The 21,276-nt window shown below is 47.7% G+C and overlaps 1 protein-coding gene across 4 annotated transcripts in view; it reads right to left on the reverse strand.

The window, feature by feature from the left end:
- VIT (vitrin) overlaps positions 1 to 21,276 on the reverse strand; it is a 1,808,828-nt gene that overhangs the window by 881,055 nt on the left and 906,497 nt on the right. The gene's annotated exons all lie outside the window — the stretch shown is intronic.

Raw genomic sequence — 21,276 nt, forward strand, 5'->3', positions numbered from 1 at the left:
CATAAAACAATGTCATGTATAAACCATATGTGCAGATGACCTAGAAAAATATGCTCTTTATTACCACTTTTCAGCGAGGGAAGGGGCAACATTACTCACTTGTGACATCATTTGTGGTGAGCCATAACCCCTCTCCAACTCAAATATGCTATTTACGCTCTGCATACCTGTATGTTTGCCATATATTATGTTTGGATACTTTTACTGTCCAAAGTGCAGTGCTACAAAGGGCCACATAGTGAAATGTGTAATACAGAAAATATTTTATATTTTACTATGCAGAATGGGTTTCATCTACATAATGACAGCCCCCAAACTACTCTGCAGAGCCTTATCTTTGTAGGGGCTACTAGGATGATGTGACATATAGGACCATATTATGCAGTGAGGTTGTCTAAATTATGCTGCAAAATATGTCTTAGACCAGAAAGCCTTTGGTGTGGTCTTCCCCTAAACCTTTCATTTTGTCACCGCCTGTTTGCTGAAATTAGTTTTTGTTGGCTTTTGGACTCTGCAAACTTTGCCACTGCTAACCAGTGTTAAAATGCTTGTGCTCTCTCCTTCAATGATGGTACAAGTGGCTTACACCCAATTGGCACATTTTATCTAGTTTTAAATCCCTAGTTGAGTGGTACTTAATCTACCCAGTGCCTGTAAATTAAATGCTACTAGGGGACCTGCAGTACTTTTTGTGCCACCCACTTAAGTAGCCCTTTAAAACACATCTCAGGCTTACCACTGCAGCCTGTGTGCAGTTTTAAACTGACAATTTGAAATGGGAAAATATATGTTTTTCCAGGCCTAAATCTCCCTTCCTAATACATATGTCACCTCTAGAGTAGGAGTAAATAGCCCATAGGGCAGAGTGCAGTCTATTTAAAAAATTGGGTGGGTGTGGCTGGGATGGCGGCGTGAGCGGACGGGAAGCTCCGTAGCTCCCGCCAACAGCCTTCACAGCACCGGCTTTTGGGCTGTTTTAGCCTGTATTGGCTGCAGCAGGAGTGGCATTCCGGCCTTGGGGACGTCTGGGCACCTGGTGGAGCTAGTGGTGGCCGCTGTGCGGCGCCCGAGCTGTGGGGAGCACCCAGCCATCGACTTCAGTGCGGGGATCAAGAGTGGAGGGCTGCGGCGAGGGATCGGCCCGGAGCTTAGAGCGGAGACAGCCGGCGGCCCGGCGTTGGCAGCAGCGGCTCGGTAGGTCGCGGCATATTGGAGTCCTGCCGCTGGGACCCGGTTTGCAGAGTGGATCGGCGTTAGAGCCGCCATTTTGGGGCCCTGGCAATTTGCGGCCTGTGCCACCGGGGAAGTTTGTGGGCCGCGACTCCCTCCTCGTGGGGAGGGGTGCGGGTAGCGGCTGGCGCCGGGACACTGGAGGAGCCCTGAGTGTCTGGAGATTGCAGACTGGCGGCAGGTGAGCCAACGCGAGGGGGGACCCCTGACTGAAACCGCGGCGCTCACGCAGGGAAGAGGCCGCGTGGGGCGGCGGCAGGAATTGCGCGACCCAGGCCTGGGAGACCTTTGGCACAGCATAGTTGGGGAGATCTTGTTGTCGTTAGACAGCCCCGGAGCGGCAGATAGAAGCCGGGGGCCCCCTGGGAGCAGTGTGTCTGGCTGGGAGTTGACATTGATCTTCGCTGTGGAGCGAAAGACTGGGAGCCTTGGACAGAGATCCCCCAGGCATAAACGTAGAAGGTGTGGCCTCTGGGAGCAGAGCTGCGAGTCTGCAGAGTGCAGTGGCGGGCCTGGGAGCATATGCACAGGCGGCGGCCGCGAGACCTGCGGGTTGGAGCACACAAATGGCGGAGGCCGGTGGCGGCCCGCGGATTTCCAGTAGGACCACGCTTGGAGGCAAGGTGTGACGTGGCCAGAGTGTAGAGCCTGGGAGTTGCTGTGTCTGGGTGCTGAGGAGGAGCCCCGGTGGTTGGTGGTGCAACTTTGATTCTCAGATTGCTGCGCAGGAGCCTTGTGCTTGAGGGACATTGCGGCTCTGGGGAAGACCTTACGACCCGCTCCGCTGATACTGCAGGGGGCCGCTTCCAGAGGGCGTAGAGATAAAACGGTGAAAGACCTCTTTGCTAAAGCCCAGGAGAACCAGCACCGTGACGCCATGGCAAATGCCCCGAAGCAGACACCATCGGGGCCCGAGGCCGGCTCGGAACCCATCACTAAGGCCTTTCTGGAGTCTTTGTTCAAGTCCCTGCATAAAGATATTCATACCCCGAAGAAGGAGTAAACAAGTGAGATCCGCGAGGTTCGTAGGGAGATGGACGGAATTGGGGAAAGGGTGGCGGATCTGGAGACCAAAAGTGATAACAAAGATTCTGAACTTACAGTACTGCAGCAAGAAATTGTGCGGCTCCATGACCAACAGGTTGGTCTGCAGACACATATGGAGGATCTGGAGAACCACTCACGGCGTCATAATGTCAGAATTCGGAATGTGACACTGACCGATGAAACAAAGGATATATTTCGCTTTGCAATGGAACTCTTTAATCATATCTTTGGGCACCCACTTGAGTCGAACCTGCGTTTGGGTAGGGCACACCGAGTTGGACCCTCGCGGGCTTCGTCGTCGCCCCCTCCAGATATCCTGGTCTGTATACAGGACTTTTGCACGAAGGAGGAGATTTTGCAGAAGGCTAGACAGATGCATCCGTTGGAGTTCCAAGGTCAGGCACTGGTCCTGTTTCAGGATCTTTGAGCTCTCACATTGCAAAAGCGCAGATTTTTCCGACCTGTCACAACTCACCTGCGGCAACAGAATATTTCCTACAGCTGGGGCCACCCGTTCCGCTTGGTTTTCAGACTGGACAGCAAATTGCACCAGCTGCAATCAGTTTCGGAGGCCTGCCGCTTGCTTGGTATCGACCCACCCACTGACGATTGTGAGACAGCGAGTCAGGTTGCGGAGGTGAATGATTCTAAGCCCCGGTGGCGTTTGCAGGGTCAGCGACGGAAAGTAAGAAGCCGCCGGGGGCCGCGATCGAGGAGGGTCAACAGGCCGCAGTGAAGGCGGTTTCCCAGGACAGTAAATCACCACAGACTAGATGATGCGGATGTACTGTTTAACCTGCTTGCCTGCCTTTATTGTTATTTGTGTCGTCGGCGGGAGGGGGGTCTATGGAGGAGTACTAATCAACCCAGATTTACCTACTTTCTGATCATCCATGGAGGATGGACAATTTGGACATGTGTTTCTGGTTTCGTTATGGGGTTTGCTTTGGGGTGGGGTAGTTGGGGGGAGGGTAGGGTTGTTCCAAGTCCACGGGGTCCTGCTAGGGAGGGTTAGAGCCTTGGGTGTGTCTGACTTGGAGAAGCAAGGAGTGCTCCGCCCGCCCCCTTTATGGACGGGTTGGTCCCATGGGATTTTGGTGTTTCCGAGTGTCTAGATGCCGGACGCTGATCTTAAAGTCCTTACGTTAAATGTGAGGGGGTTGAACAACCTGGTAAAGCGCAAGGCAGTCCTTTCTTTATTAGAGAACTCTAAGGCGGACATCTGCCTCCTGCAGGAGACAATTTTACTACAGAAAGATTGTCACCATCTCAGATCTAGCTGTTTCCCATTACAGTTCTTCTCCTCCGCTGCCACCAAAACTGCAGGGGTCACAATCCTGGTGGGTCAGAGGTTTCGGGGTAAGGTATTACATAAGAGGGCGGAAATTAAATGGAGCCTGTTGACATATAGGTTTTCCTTGGGCTCAGCACTGTTTACTATAGGCTCTGTGTACGCGCCCAATGAGGGCCAGGAGAAATTTCTTCACCTTGCAATTAGCGAAGCTTCTAATACAATAGATCGCAATGTTCTGCTGGGAGGGGATCTCAACCTAGCTTTTGATAACGCTCTAGACAGGTCATGTCAGCGTGCCTCCCAATCTGGCGCTACTACCACGGAAGGCCTAGCACGATTGCAAGAGGTGGGTTTGGTGGATTTGTGGCGTTGTTTTCACCCCAGGAGCAGGGAATACACCTACTACTCTAATGCGCACAAAACGTATGCACGCTTAGATTATTTTCTTGTCTCCCCCTCCCTTCAGGCACTAGCGACTGCTGTAGATATAGGGACCGCATCACTTTCGGATCATGCCCCGGTGACTGGGGTGTTTTCCTTCCCACCTGTTCCACACGTAACGCGGCACTGGCGACTGCGGGAAACACTGTTGCACCGCAAGGAGGTGGTTGCACGACTCCAGCGGGTTGTGGCTGACTGTCTTGTGTAATACTGATACTGCGCTGGCGACACAATGGGCTGCGTTAAAGGTGGTGCTGTGGTGGAGAAAGCCACACGCACTACCGGGAAATTTATGCTGCTGGCAATCGATGCCAAAAAGGCATTTGATCGGGTCCATTGGCCCTACTTAGAGCAGGTGCTGGAAAGAGCAGGGATGGGGGAGAAGTTCCTCACCTATGTCATGAACTGCTATAAATTCCCAACCGCGACGGTACGAGTCAATGGTTGCGCTTCACCCCGGTTTGCTATAGGGCAGGGAACGAGGCAGGGGTGCCCTCTGTCGCCCTTGCTTTTTGCCCTGTATATGGAACCGTTGGTGCAGAGGTTGCGGCTTAATACCAAAGTGCCAGGCATCAAATTTGGCGGTTATGTGCACACCATAAGTCTTCATGCGGATGATGTGCTCCTCTCCCTGTCACACCCGAGGGAGTCGCTGCCAGCTTGTCTTGAAGATCTGGAGGCCTTTGCATTGGCGGCGGGCTTTAAGGTCAACATGAACAAGTCCATGGCCCTGGACTTGTCATTAGAATGATCTACGAGGGAGTTTTTGCGGGGATCATTCCCTCTACACTGGACGACTGAAGCGATCCCGTATTTGGGAATCCAGTTGGCTCCTACACTTTCAGACACGGTTTGCATCAATTATACTCGGTTGCGTCAGCAGATCCAGCAGGAGTTGGGGAGGTGGCGGCACTACCCCTTGTCCTGGTTGGGAAAAGTGGCGGCGGTAAAGATGAGGATTCTCCCCCAGATCCTTTATTTATTTCGTACCATCCCACTCCGACCTCCGGTGAGCTGGATACAACAGACTCAGTCCGAGCTGGCTCAGTTAATTTGGAATGGTAAGAAACCGCGGATTAAACTACGACTTGCGACTCTTCCCCCGGAAAAGGGTGGCCTTGGCTTCCCGGATTTGCTTCTCTATTTTCAGGCGGCGCAGCTGCGCATTCTATGTAGAGTGGAGCAGATGGGGGTGTGAGAAGCATTGGCTCTTTCAGGACCAAGCAGTGGCGGAATGCCCGCTACAGGAGATTCCCTTCCTCTGTAGACAGCACAGACCTCCCAACTGTACACCTCTTACATTACCAGAGTTCCTATGGAAGTCTGGGACAGCACCAATATTAAGCATGACCTCACCTCATTCCCGTTGCCTCTTATGCCTTTGATTGATAATCCAGATTTCACGCCGGGACAAGACGCTGCGGCCTTTGCAAAATGGCGACCGGCTGGGTGTCGGTTCTTATTTCATCTCTACGGGGAGGGGGGTATTTTGCTATTTTCTTCTTTTCAACAGGAGTATGGCCTGCCGGAATCGGAGAAGCTTAGATATCTCCAGGCTCGACACTGGGCACTCAATGATCAGGTGCGCCCTACAGCTGACAGACTCCTTCTGCCGTATGAGTACTGGTTGATTACACGCACATCTGATAAAAAATTCATCTCTGATTTATACAGAATGTTGCAAGCCAAGTATACACATTCTTACAATGCTGGGAGGGCTCGATGGGAGAGGGAGCTGGGGCAGACACTTAGCCACAAGGAATGGGAGGGCATCTATTACAGGGCGCGCCATTCAGCATATCATGTGGGTTTGACAGACACTCTCACTAAAGTGGCCACGTATTGGTATTATACACCTGAGCGGCTGCATGAGATAGATAGCACCAGGGACGCGACTTGCTGGCGAGGGTGTGGAGAGACGGGCTCGCTGGTACACCTGCTCTGGGACTGTGTTCATCTTCAGGGGTATTGGAAGCAAGTCCTAGATGAGGTCAATGCACACTTTGACACGGAGATTCCACGGTTCCCTTGCTATGTCCTGTTGGGTCTGCCAAACCCAGTCACATATCTGCTACGCTCCCGAATGTGCCGATTGATAGCTATTGCCCTGGGTTCTGCTATCCAGAGTATCCTCCTGTATTGGCGCACTGCACATGTCCCCACATTTGAGGACTGGCTACATCGCTTATGGTACGTGTTGGGCATGGAGAAACTCTCTCTGATGCTGGCAGGGGAGGGTACTAAGTACTCAGAGCTGTGGAGGCCCTTTCTATCCTTGCTGGCCTCAGAGTTTCAGGAGGTGACCTGTCCTCGCTCCCTACGATTGCTGCGTTTGTCTGATGTGGACCAGCCGGGAAAGGACTAATGGGAAGGGGCCCTTGAAATATAGGAGTAGTGGACTTGGAACGAGGGAGGAGGGTGGGCGATGGGGGGTTTGGGTGGGTGTTTGGAGGGTGTGGTTGTTTGGGGGTTTTCTCTTTTTTATACTTAATACAGATTGTATGCTTCTTCGGTATGCTCATTACTGGAACTCGTACCATTGCAAGGCAGGGTCCTGCCTGTTTTCTTATTTGGATTTTATATCTGGCACTGTAACGTGGGTATGGGGCCAGGTGGTCATGTGTCATTTATGCATGTGCTATAATCTGTTACTAAAGAGATTTAATACTAAAAAATTTGACATGATGTACTCGTCGGCGCACAAATCCATCCTAAATTTTCAAAGCGAAAGGAGAGTGCCAACTGCCAGGAGAGGACCAGGGGAGGAGCAGCCTCGATATGGATTTGGTGCTTCCTGATTGGACCTGTCACTACCATTCAGGTTCAGTGATCAATGCTGAAACATTCTCCCTTTGTTAAGGAAGTAGAATCAGTTGTTTCTATATCAGTATATACCAACCAGGTTACAGATCTTACCTGGCCTTTTAACGGTCAGGCTAATTCTGCCACCTGTGCCAGCGCACGTGCACAATGCACATTGGCCGCAAGCACTGACACAACTGACAGGGGATCGGCCCCTAGAGAAGGAGTTTTAAATATTTTTACCTCCACTATGTGTGACGTGGCCGTAGGGTTGAATCTGAGAGTGCCTCACACACTGCCCCCAGACTAGGTCTAGCCATTCCTTCGTATTTACACACACATCTCAAGGATTGCAGCCATTGCTCCTAACTTTATTCCACACACTAATTTTACCCCCCGCTTCACCACCTATCCTGGAATCTTAAGTAGATCAGCACATGTCAACATCAACACTAAGGGGCCGATTAGGATGGCGGACGGATTGCCCCTGCCGGACTGGCGGTAGCCACCGCCGGGCCGGCGGGGGCAATTCGTCCGCCATCCTGACATAAATGACCCCCCGCCACATTAGGATGGCGGGGGAGTCCGCGGCGGATGGCAAGACCTTCTGCCACTTTTCCGCCGGTCGCCTTTGCGACCGGCGGAAAAAAATGCCTACATATGGTGGCGGTGTCTGCGAGACACCCCCAACCATATTACGATGCCGGCAGTCTTATGCCTTTCCACGGCGGCATTGCCGCCATGGAAAGGCATATGGTCTTTGCTTTGGGGGCCCGGTGTGGGCCCCCAGGGTGAAGGGGGTGTGGGGGGTGGACATGGGGGGTACCTTTGGTACCCCCCTTCGTTTCGAAGCACAACATGGCAGGTACCGCACGGTGCCTGTCATGTTGTGCTTTGATACGTACAACATGCATTTTTAGAATTGCGGCGGACGGTGCTTTCAGCACCGCCCGCCGCAATGTTAAAAATGCGGGATGCACCCGCCACTGTGGCGAGTGCATCCTAATTCGCCGCACGGGACCTCTGCCCCTGTGGCGGACGGTCCCTTCTTACGACGGGATGGCGGCGCCATCCTAATCGGCCCCTAGGTTTGAATGTGGCATGGATCAAGACAAAACTTGATCTTGAGTGGGGGAAGTTTATTGACGATCACAGGGTGCTTCTTTCAAGAGACATGGCTAGTGGAAAATGTTTATAGGAATGGCTACAAAATTTCTGGAATTAGCTCATCTGCTAGGACACCCTCAGGGGGTTTATTAATATGGGTGAACACTACACTGAACTGTTTTATCACAGAGTTGTAACTTCCTTTCCTTGATCTGCATGGGCTTGTCATAACACAATCCACTAGGGCTCTAATCCCACTAATTCATTTATTTATTTTATTTATAAAGTGCCTGAATCACCCCCGAAGGGGTATCTCTGCGCTATGGGGCTGCTTCAGTAGGCCATGAGGAAAGACATGGTAAAATAGTGCAGTTTTAAGGAGACTTCTGAATTGGAGGTGATCAGGGGATTACCGCAAATGGATAGAAAGATGGTTCCAGTAGATATGGCCTAGGTGCAAAAAAATGTACACCCAGTCGCAATTTTTTGAACCACGGTACAAGACGCAGAGATTTAGTTCCAGAGCGGAGTGACCTAGAAGGTATGTAGTGGTTGAATTTTCTTGCGAGATAACTGGGGCATTTGCCGTTCAAGGTCTTGTGCACAATACAACACATTTTTAATTTGATTTGTTTGCATACCGGAAGCCAGTGAAGTTGTTGTAGGAGGGGGAGAGAGGTGGTCCTAGGGGGGGCGTTCAAGACGAGGCGGGCCGACGTGTTTTAGACCACCTGAAATCTGCTCCACGAGAACTCATTTGCTGAGACCAGAAGGGCATTACAGTAGTGCAAGTTTTAGTACCAATGCCTGGATGAGAGTTTTCCGTGTGGACAAGGTGAGGAGGGGGAAGACTCTCCGTAGCAAGCCAAGTACATGAAAACAGGAGCCTGTATGCATTGCAGCGTGCTCTTTCATGGTTATTTCCTGGTCTAGGCATATGCTGAGGTTCTTGACCACAGGCTTGGGCTCCGGAGGGTCCCCTAGCTCCACTTGCCACCAATCTGGTGACCACAGCAATGGTGCGTCTCCAACCAGCATAATATCCGTTTTTCCTGCATTGAGCTGAAGGAAGTTGCTCCTAATCCACCTAGCTACAGCTATCATACCTTTTGAGAAGGTAGACTGGGCCTTAGGCGTGGCTTTATTGAATGAAAATAAGAGCTGAGTATCATCAGCATATGAAAATGGTATACAACCCAGTGTCCTGAGTAGGTCCGCTAGGGGAGCAACGTAAATGTTGAATAAAATGGGACTGAGACAGGTGCCCTGAGGTACTCCCCTAGTCAGTCCATGATCTTTGATTGAAAGGTGCCTAGATTGATAGTCTGAGTAAGGAGGGAGAGAAAACTCGCCATCCACTGGAAGGCCAGTCGTCGGATTGCGATTTCTTTAAGTCTCCTGAGCAAGATCCGATGGGAGACAGTGTCGAAGGCGGCCGATAGATCAAGTAGCACGAATAGTACTGCTTGTCTGCCGTCCAGGGAAGGCCTGATGTTGTCGGTGACAGCAATCAAAGCTAATCAACATCTATAATACAAGCACGGTAGGCCAGAAGAATTATTGCCTCAATGTACATATTATTCTTGTGTACAGCCTCCCACAATGCCATCTTTGCATGGGGCTTAAATTTAACTTTCGATACCAATCATATAGCACAAGACCTACGCGCAGAGGAGGATGCAGTATGGAATATTCCAGAGTTAATGTTTCCATCTGAATTGTAGACAGAATAGTTTTTGTGCAGGAAGGGACACCTTCCTGCATAAAAACAATCATGAGAGGATTTTTTCTCTTTCTATGTGTAAAAGATGAAAAAACAAAGAGAAACAAAGATATTTCACCTCATTACGCCTCACCTGGGGAGGCACAGCATTTTGATGTATTTTCAGGTCTACCATTAGTTGTAAATCTGGTAATGCACCAAAATCACACTAACATTCCACCCATAGACCGCCTCCCGGAGGCAGAGTAATGCAAGGCAGCGATGTGTGCTGCCTTGCGTTACTCTAGATTTATTAACCCATGCAGGGCCCCGCAAGGTGCCCATGTGTGGCTTGATAAATCTCACATAGGTTTTCATCACCCTTGCGCCCCCTTGCATGGTGCCGGGGCAGAGCAAAACCTAGATAAATATGAGCTTTTATCCTATCTAGTGGGAATACATCACCAGTGGCCAATAATCGAAGGAACAGCAGGTGGAACGCACTTTGTTCCACTAATTACATGATCCCCAGCAATTATGATGAAGTCGCCATTCACTTGGGAAAAATGCTTAAGAACTGGGATTCTATCCTTAAGGAACATAGGCACTCTTTTTTGACCTCAGATTACTTCACAAAGGATTTCAAAATGGCCATCAAAAATCTCAAGTCCCAGAAGTGGTTCTCTGCTACTTGTATGGAAGCTATGAGTAATTTGGTGACTTTCCTAAAGTAAGGCAACAGGGCTGCCATCAGAGTCTAGCACAGTATATAGGGAGACCATCAAACAGGTCAAAGCAACATGGCAACAATCAATTTGGGGAATTATTTTAGAGGACTTAAAAACATTCTTAAGCCAAGGCACCAAAGATCGGGTTAAATAACCCAAATCTTCTATTCAGTCCAGTGAACGGGAGCAACATTTCAAATTGTTGTATAACTGTCGTGTTTTGGCAGCTCCTGAGTTAGCGTTTAGCACAGCTACACGGTCTTTTCGTTAACTTGACCAAAACGAACGGGGGGCCATTTTGAATCCTTCTGGCTTCCATTTTCTGTGAACATGCTGCCTCGTGGTCAGTGTGCCCTTTGTCCTTTCTCGATACCCATGGTCACCTATTCTGCTCGGTAACAGGCTATTTTTAGTACTGGTCAAGCGCACATGCGCACTATGCATCAACTGGTCATTCTTTAGGAATGTTAAACACTAACTGACCAGTGCTACTGAACTCCTCCCACATGCTGGCTGTGTTCCAAAAATGACCTTATATGTACCTAAAATATGTAACTTGTAACCGCCTATCTTTTTATTGCTATTAAACTGTATAAAAGAGGTCGCGCACCGATGTTCGGTGTGCTACTTCTTACATTGCCGAAGGGTGCTGTAGGAATGTATCACCACCCCATGGGGTCTTAATAAACTTGTCTTTTGCCTTTTCCAGTGTCCGTGCCAACTTCTATACTAAGGTGTATGAAAGTTTAGCAGAGTATGTAGGCCTGATTTGAACCCAACACCACAATTGGCGACCACGAAGGGACTCATCGGCGACTCGGATGCCCGAAGGAGAGGTCGTGACGAAGGTCAGGAAACTCGCCATGGACGCGATCGCTGCCATTGAGTGACCCGAGTCTTGGCACCCACGGTGTGTTTTTCCTTCCTTCCGATCTGACCTTCCAGGTGGCGCCGGTCTTCGACTGAGATTCTGATCTTGGATTGTCGTGATGTGCCGTTTTGGCTGATTCGACCACAGAACTTGGCAGTTGGACCTTGGACGTTTTGAAGATACTTGGTAAGTTTTTTGACTGGTGAGGTAGTCTACTGACACTTGCTGTGGCTTTTTGAATTTTGAATTTGAATTTGAATTTGTTTGAAGTTAGCTAACGTTTGAATCTTTTGACTTTGAATTTGAATATGTGAAGTGCACCTCACATAGGCAGGCATGTAGGGATATTTCTCTGATTTATTTGATTTGAACGGCACACCGTGTATGAAGCACATTAAGTGCCATTTTTGTGTAGTATCGCGTTTTCGTGGTACTTTTTGAACATGCCTGTTTTTAGTACGCTCCGAAGGTTGTGCTGTTTTGAAAATGGTACCAATTATCGATTAAATGAATCACAGCCGGCTCCCCCAGAGGGGACTCGTGAGATGTATGTTAAATTCGGTATTCCACCAATAATGTATAGTACGTTATGGCATAAGTATACTAAAACTGATCGTGAATTACAGTGGCCACTACATGGGTCATTTAGTCTTCGAAAGGTTCAGTATGTGGAGCAGTGTTTGTTTCAGCGAAGGTCTAGACAAGATATGTTTGATTGCGTGCGTATGTGGGAGAAAGAGGCGCGTGAACGAGTGAAGCGTGAGGAAGCCTTGGCGGAGAAGGTGCAGCGGAAGGCTGCACATGATAAAGCTTTACAGCTACAGGAGAAGGAGTTACAGGAAAAGAAAGAGAGGGAGACGCGAGAACATAATTTACAGGTTAATGGTCAGTTCCCTATCAGGCTTTCTCTTTATCCGGTCCTTACTAATGAAACAGATGATTTTTCATTACTAGATCGCTGTCCGCCTCCGTACGTTGCACCTACGGCTCCGAACGAGGAATCAGATGAGGGTAATGAACGTACACAGCGCACAAGGTTACATGCGGAACGAACTGCGGAATTGCGTTCGTTTGCACGAAAGCTAAATATTAATACTGTTACTGTTTCTGAAATTAGTAAGCAAATGGAACAATGGTCTGATCAAGAGCGACTGTATTTCTTAGATCATTTTGGAGATGAGGTTGTTGAACGGTTCAGAAAATACTCTTCAGAATTAGAACCCAAGGATATATCTAAGGGTCGTGAGAACTTTCGTAAAGGTCTTTTTGTTCTTTCAGATGCGGATGAATTTTTCAAACGGTTGGTTCAACTACGGAATGAGGCGACACGGCTACGGGAGTCGGAAAAATCGAAGGGTCCGCCTGCGTCCGGAGCGACGGAAATATCCAAAGAATGCCCTATCTTTGGAACAGATAAGATCGCTGCGATTAATGTTAGACCTATGCGAGAAGCTGCGCCTTTATATGTCCCCCACAAAGGGGATGGCACAGATGATGATAAACGCTCTAAAGACGCGAAAGGGTATTTTGTATATAACTGGGTTTATACGCCTTGGAATAGAGCAGATGTTATGGCGCTTAAGAATGCTTTGCCTGATCCCCGTAAAAATCCTGCGGCTTTCTATGAAAGTGTTGAAAGTGCAATTTCATCGTGTATTATGACGTTAGTTGATATTGATTTGTTTTTCGGGTTGATATTGCCACCTGATATGTGGAGAACGATTCGTAAGTTTGATGACCACACGACTCTTGGGGCCACTTGGAAAGATCTTGCTCAAGCTGATTTAGATAGGGAACCAGCATGTAAGCCTTGTCAATTAATATTAGACCTTCCAGGGGCCATACTAACAAAATTAAAGACTCTTGCTCCCGCTAAAAAGATTGATTGGACTATATTAGCCTCGTGTAAGCAGAAGACGGATGAATCGGTTTCTGACTTTTTCTCTCGCTTTGAGGCAGCATTCCATGATTACAGTGGGCAATCATTAACAGAAGATACAGGCAGGCATTTATTCGTTGATAAGTATGTGGCTAATCTCCTACCGGAGATTGCAAAACGATTAAAAACGAGTGAAAGTTCGTGGACCACGGCAACCCCTGCTTCTCTCTTGACTATGGCTCAATATTATGAACGACAGGAATTGGAGGCAAAGGAAAGTAGTGAGAAGAAAGCGAAGGATTTGAAGACGAAGGTAATGTTAGCTCAGGTTCAGGCTACGAGAGGGAACAATAGAGGGGGACGAGGATTGTACAATAACGCTCCTCCCCCTCGTTCTGACATTTCTGTGAATCAATGTGCATACTGCAAACAGTTTGGGCATTGGATTGCAGACTGTCCGGTGTTTCGAGAACAGTGTAATTTGAGGGGACGAGGAAGTGGAAGGTCTAGGAATAATTATGGGGGGCCGCGAGGATATGGAGCAAATGATCGTGGAGGATATGGAGCAAATGATCGTGGAGGATATGGAGCAAATGGTCGTGGAGGATATGGAGCAAGGGGTTGTGGTCAGACAGATTATAATACATTTGATAATCGCAATCAATATCAGATAAATGAGGGTGGCTCTGCTGAGCCACGTGATGAGCACTATGCATAGGATTGCATAGGATGGGGTGTGGAATCGGTTGAGGTACCAGTTGATCAAAGGGGTCCATATATAGAAGCACATGTTTTGGGTTCTACTGATCAATTTCTGGTCGATACAGGAGCTACTCGTAGCGCTTTGTCCAAATACTTGGTTCCAAGGGCTCCCCTGTCTGGCGAGGTAATTACAGCTATAGGGTTCGATGGAACACCTACTTCTAGCCCACTGTCTCAACCCGTTGCATTTTATGTTGATAAATTCGCTGCCCCTTGTCCCTTTTTGTTGTCTCCAAATACACCAGATAATATTATGGGACTCGATATGTTAAAACACTTTCGAGCTACTATTCGCTGTGCCCCAGAAGGAGTACGAGTTGTGTTGAATGAGAATTACCCAGAAATTGAGCGAGTGTGTTTTCTCCATGAATCTGAAGTATTAGCCTCCTTACCAAAAACGTTGTGGGCCACTTCTGATACGGATGTAGGGCAAATGATAATTCCTCCAGTACGTATTACTGTAAAGGAGGGAGTATCTCTACCACGTGTCCCACAATATAAGATTTCGAGAGAAGGTGAAATTGCTTTGATACACATTATGAACGATTTGATTTTGGCGGGAGTCGTTGAGGAAGTCCCCTACAATGTTTGCAACAGCCCAATTTTACTGATCCTTAAAAGAGATACAGATGCTAAGGTTTACCGTTTTATTATTGATTTGAGGGAAATCAACAAGATAGTAGTGCCTCAGTACCCGGTGGTGTCTGACATCACCACGTTGCTTACGTTGGTTCCATCGACAGCAACTACTTTTACAGTCATCGATTTGAAGAATGCCTTCTTTTCGATTCCTGTACATCCTGATAGTCGATATCTATTCGGCTTTACATTGAATAATAAATCGTACAGATTTTGTCGAATTCCTCAAGGTTATACAGAAAGTCCTAGCATCTATAGTCAGGCTTTGAAAAGACAGCTTGATTCCTTTGAATTACAAGATGGAGTGGTTCTTATTCAGTATGTGGATGACATTTTACTGGCTGCAGACACACAAGAACAATGTGAGAAAAGTACCTTTTCCTTGCTTTCCTTCCTAGCCAAAAATAATCATAAGGTTTCAAAGAAAAAGCTGCAATATTGTAGACCCAAGGTGACCTACCTCGGTCATCTTTTGTCTAAGGAGGGCCGCGCATTGACACCAGATCGAATTCAAGCAGTTTTAGATACACCAGTCCCTCGCACTCAGAAAGATGTTCGTGCCTTTATAGGTTTGACGTCTTTTTGTAGGCAATGGATATTGGGTTTTTCACACATTGTTAAACCGTTGTTGGCATTGTTGTCTAAAGATACACCGATCCCCATTGAATGGACGGATGAATGTCAGAATGCTTTTGAACAATTGAGACAAGCTCTTTGTTCTGCACCAGTGTTAGGTACACCTGATTACACGAAGATTTTCACATTATATGTACACGAGAAGGATGGGTGCGCGTTGTCAGTTTTAGTACAGACACACGGAGACAAACAGAGGCCTTGTGCATACTTCTCGGCGGTACTCGACCCTGTGGCTCGAGGATTGCCTGGATGTTTTCGAGCAGTTGCAGCAACAGCAGTAGCGATACGACAAAGTGAGGGAATAGTTTTGTCACACAAATTGTTGGTGTTAGTTCCCCATGCGGTAGATGCGTTATTGAATCAAACGAAAACACAGCATCTAACCAGTGCCCGTCTGACAGGATATGAGTTAACGTTGTTGGCGCCGCACATCACACTAAAACGATGTGCGACACTGAACCCTGCTACTTTACTGCCGGATCCTGTTGCTGAAACTCAGAAGGAAAAACAACATGATTGTGTTTTTCTGACTGAGGAACAGACAAAGGGTCGTATCGATTTACAGGATACACCCTTTCCAGATGTAGATGGGGAACTGTGGGTTGATGGATCGTGCGTGAGGTTACCAGATGGTACGACTTCCGCAGCTTATGCGATCACGACACTGAAGACAGTGGTAGAAGCAGCACGAATACCTCAGAAATCGGCTCAAGCAGCTGAATTGATAGCCTTGAAGAAAGCATGTGAGTTAAGTGCTGGACTATGTGTGAACATTTACATGGATAGTCGTTACGCTTTTGGAGTAGTGCATGATTTTGGCCTACTCTGGAAGGAACGAGGATTCTTGACTTCACACGGAGTACACATCATGCATGGAGAATTGGTACGCGATCTCCTGAATGCACTATTATGTCCAAAGAAAGTAGCAATAGTCAAATGCAGTGCACATAAAAAGGTGACGGAGAAAATAGGACAAGGCAATGCTTTCGCAGATCGCATTGCGAGAGAGACCGCTATGCTACAAAATAATTCCCCCATGTATGTGGTACAATCACAAGCCGAGCGGTGGCATGATGCTAGAGAAGAAATACTAGATATACAGAAATCAGCATCTGAGGCAGAACTTACGAAATGGGCCACTGAAGGAGTATTGGATGATGAGGGTTGCTGGCGCAGTAAAGATATGGAGAGATGGAAACTACCCATGGCCTATTTACAAACAATGGTGCAAATGACACATGGGCTGGCACACATTGGAGCTTTCGCAATTACTAAATTGCTTACACGAGTTTGGGAGAATCCTGAAATTGCTAGCACGGCTAAGAGAGTAGTGCAGACCTGTCTGATATGTTTACAGCACAATCCTGGACAAGGGACTCATACTCCTAAAGGAGGGTTTGTTCCCCCTACTGCACCATTCGAAGTACTACAGATGGATTACATCCAGCTGGAACGCTGTAATAATCTCAAGTATGTCCTAGTGGTGGTGTGTGCCTTCAGCAAATGGATTGAGGCTTACCCTACGAAAGACAATACAGCATTGACAACAGCTAAGGTGTTACTCAAAGAGTACTTCCCGCGCTATGGTGTTTGTAAGTTTATGTGGAGTGATAATGGTCCTCATTTTATTGGGAAAGTAGTAGAGTACGTCCTGAAAGGATTGGGAATCAAGCAACGATTCCACGCTGTCTTTCATCCGCAATCAGCAGGTTTGGTAGAAAGATACAATGCGACTTTGAAGCTAAAGCTAGCAAAGATTGTGGCATCCACATCTCTGAAATGGCCGGATGCTTTGCCTCTGGCATTGCTGTCTATTCGATCAGTGCCACATTCTCGATCTGGCCTCACACCCTATGAAGTGGTGTTTGGAAGGCCGATGAATATTTTGGGAGTTCCTAAGCCTCGTTTGATACATGATGTGCCTTGTATAATGATGAACGATTATTTGGCACGATTAACAAATGATTTGCTTTCTATTCATCAACAGGTTCGAGAAGCGCTCCCTGATAACTCCACTGGTGAGGCTCACGATCTTCGTCCTGGCGACTATGTCATGATCCGAGTGTTCGAGCGTTCCAGCAGTTTGGAACCGAGATGGCATGGCCCTGAGCAAGTGCTGCTGACGACTCGGACTGCTGTGAGAGTCACCAATAGGAAGCGGTGGATACATTCAACGCACTGCCGACGTGTCTCTCCGGATCTGGTGAGCCCTGTGGTGCTATCCGACTACAGAAAGATTTTGGATGCAGAAAAGAGCCCAGCTGTCACGCCTGATGAATTGGAGGGAGCCTTCCCGGACCACACTGTTTCTGATAAAGTGAAGTACAATCTACGTCCCAGGAAATAAGATTCCTTTTTGCATTTTTGAACTGGTTGGTAACCGCTCTGAGGTTTGTGAAACGGAAGCCGGGAATATCAAGGGGGGGGATCAGTTCTGCCCAGTGTAGCGACACCCGTCTTGAATCCCGGAGAACAAATCAACGGCAGCCTCGGTCCAGAACCATCGTTTTTATTTTTTCGTTTAGTGTTGTTTTTGAAGAGTATTGTTTTGTGAACTATGGCATCTCCTTCGACACGAAAAGGGAGAATTCTTGGTGCTGTTTTGTTTGTCTTGACCATAGTGGTGATCGCAGTATTAGCTTGGACTATAGAACAATTGTTTCCTGCACGAGAACATTTGCTGCCCACCACTCCAAGCCCATCTGAACATTTTCATTTTACTTTGCCTTTTCACGAAGAAAGACATAGGCAGACTTATTTGAATAACAGCTTTATTCAGATTTTGCATCATACTCATAACATGACCAACACGTCCAATTGTTGGGTATGTGGAATGTTGCCCGGACATCAGAAGAGGGGAGGAACTCCACTCATTCCTCTCCCGTTTTCTCATAATGGTTCTTGCCATGCTTGGTATACTCTTCTTTTGACTCTGCGATGGCCAACGAAAGGTGGATTACTTTTTCGATTGAACAAAATATGCTATAACGACAAAGATGGTTATCCACACGCTGAAGGAACTAAATTTGAATGGGAAGAGTATCGTCCGGACAATGTCTCTGCACCTCGTGTATATACGAATCAAAGACTTATAAATGTGACGAGCTTGCATATGATAACAGTTATTGATACAAAAGCAGACCTGTGTATTAGAAATAAAGGTACAATCCCTGTAGGCCGCAGTGAATGTAATATTACACTTACCTTTGATACGCCAACTGGAATTGCATTCATAGCTTCACGTAACACATATTTCATTTGTGGAAATAAGGGATACCATCGTCTACCATTGGGATGGTTAGGAACGTGTTACATAGCTTTTGTATTACCACCTGTATTTATTGCTCCTCCTATGTACCACAATGATTACGTGCTGTACCATGATTTCGTACTGAACAGAGTTAAACGAACATTAGATCTTGATGAAATCGACCAAACTGATACCACTTTACAACAATATGTAGATTTCAACTTGGGTTTATTTTCATTTGTAGGAGCTGCACTGAATAGCAGGAAGATAAGGCGGCTTACACGTGTGGTGGAAGCTGTCGCTAATGAAACTGCCTCTGCTTTAGGGAATATTACTGAGGAATTGCAAATTACCAGAATTGTAGCGCTCCAGAACCGAATGGTTCTAGATGTGATACTAGCTGACAGGGGCGGAGCATGCCGCGTCATCGGAAGTAGTTGTTGCGTGTACGTGCCAGATAACTCACCTTCCGTGTATGATTCTATTACGAAATTACATAAGATAGCTGCTGAGATCCACCCAGAAAATGGAGCATGGACCTTTTCTGGTTGGTTCTGGACCCTCTTTAGTACTTGGGGTTGGAAATTATTAACGATTCTATGCATTTTTATTGGAGTACTATTTTCCCTTTGTTTATGTATTCAATGTGGCCCTACATTATGTTCTGTATGTATCACAGCCTGTATTCCGTCTAAACGAGCTATTGTTAAGCAAGAGAAACTGATCAATGATGAAGTATTGAAAATAATGGCTATTAACATTGATGATGAACATTCTGATTACGTCCATTATGAGGTAGCTTTTGCTAAACGCTAAAAGGGCCGTCTGTCGTGTTTTGGCAGCTCCTGAGTTAGTGTTTAGCACAGCTACACGGTCTTTTCGTTAACTTGACCAAAACGAACGGGGGCCATTTTGAATCCTTCTGGCTTCCATTTTCTGTGAACATGCTGCCTCGTGGTCAGTGTGCCCTTTGTCCTTTCTCGATACCCATGGTCACCTATTCTGCTCGGTAACAGGCTATTTTTAGTACTGGTCAAGCGCACATGCGCACTATGCATCAACTGGTCATTCTTTAGGAATGTTAAACACTAACTGACCAGTGCTACTGAACTCCTCCAAACATGCTGGCTGTGTTCCAAAAATGACCTTATATGTACCTAAAATATGTAACTTGTAACCGCCTATCTTTTTATTGCTATTAAACTGTATAAAAGAGGTCGCGCACCGATGTTCGGTGTGCTACTTCTTACATTGCCGAAGGGTGCTGTAGGAATGTATCACCACCCCATGGGGTCTTAATAAACTCGTCTTTTGCCTTTTCCAGTGTCCGTGCCAACTTCTATACTAAGGTGTATGAAAGTTTAGCAGAGTATGTAGGCCTGATTTGAACCCAACACCACATAACCACCCCCATTCTGCTGTCCAATGGCCGGCCACCATTTTCTAAGTGGCATACAGCAGTTACTCACCTTTTCCCTCAAGGAAATGTTGGGTGCAATTTGCTCCCAAAGGCATGAGAAGGGCTAGGTAAAACTTCTTCTGATATGTTTCACTCTAACCTCTCTATCTGGGTGCCATATATTAACATTCTTTTGGGGAGCCTGTGTTTGCTGTTGTTGGAGGGGGCAGTCAGGACTACATGCCCCAGCAGTCCCTGAGGCCGTTGCTGCCTTCACTCTGTGCCCAGAGGCGCATAAAGTTCCCGGCTGGGTCCCGCATCGCAGGATACACGCTGGCGTGCCAGGGCCGCCGCCGAGCTAAGCCCGGGCCAAGGGCAGGCTCGTCTGCGCCCGTCCGCGGCTGAACGAGACTGGGCTGGGTCCACCCTCTTGGCTGGTCACTTTTATATTAGAGGCAGCCCACAAGACACAACAGACCAGATTTTCCCACATTGGAACCGGATCCCTCACGAGTTAAGCCAGAGGAAGTCCAGCAGTGTGGTAAGCCTGTGTCAATTGTATTATCAATTCATTTGTGAATGCCCTAGGTGCTGACAAGCACTTGTGGTGGTTAGTGTTTATCGATCACAGGGAAGAGAAAAGCCACAATTTCCAACCATGTGTCTAACAACCAAAGGGCTACTATTGACTCTTATGTAGTCAAGGTGGTGGGGGCCATTTCCAACTAGGTTTTTTCTACAGGCCAGGTTCAATTACCCTAGCAGGGAGTTGGAGGGGGTGCATACATGTGGGAGGGAATGGAGTTGGCATCAAATACCTATGCCCCTTTGTCAAATCTTAATGACCTGGATTGACAGATGGAGGGCATTGAACACAGCCCAGCACAGGCAATAGTGACTGACCCCGAAAGACAGGTCGCTATGCCTAGGGGGGAACGGAGGAGAGAGAATGTAAACCACCCCACATAACACCTTAACCAGAATTGCCTGATAGGCCATCAAGGTGATAAGACAATATCAACCATCTTACCCAGTACCTAGGGAGATATTGAGGTCAGTTTAATCTCCTGGAACGTGGCAGGACTGGCCTCAAAATTGAACGATGGGGGCGTGGCTAATCATCATGGCCGACCAGACGTGAATCCGATCGGCTCCGCACCAGGCCCTAATAAACCGGTAGCTTAGGGGGTAACAAATGCCCCAAATTTGGCACGGAGGCTCGTGCTACGCACCCGGGAGCTGAAGAGGCACAAAAATAGTGAGGACAGTCCCCCAGGTGTGGTGCGAGGAAGCAGAGGTTTCTCTCACCGGCTCCCGAGGTGGATTAAGATGGCCGCTGTCTCCCTGTTCAGCAGTGAAGACTTGCGCCGGTGCTGTAGATCCTGCTGAAGGCCCGCGCACAGGAGGCAGCTTGAGGGGACGGAAGGTCTAGTTCGTCTGGCCCACGGGCACTAACAGCACAATCAGGCTGAAGGTGTCAGACGCCGCC

The sequence above is a fragment of the Lissotriton helveticus genome, chromosome 6, assembly GCF_964261635.1.
Source record: "Lissotriton helveticus chromosome 6, aLisHel1.1, whole genome shotgun sequence".
Taxonomy (NCBI): Eukaryota; Metazoa; Chordata; class Amphibia; order Caudata; family Salamandridae; genus Lissotriton; species Lissotriton helveticus.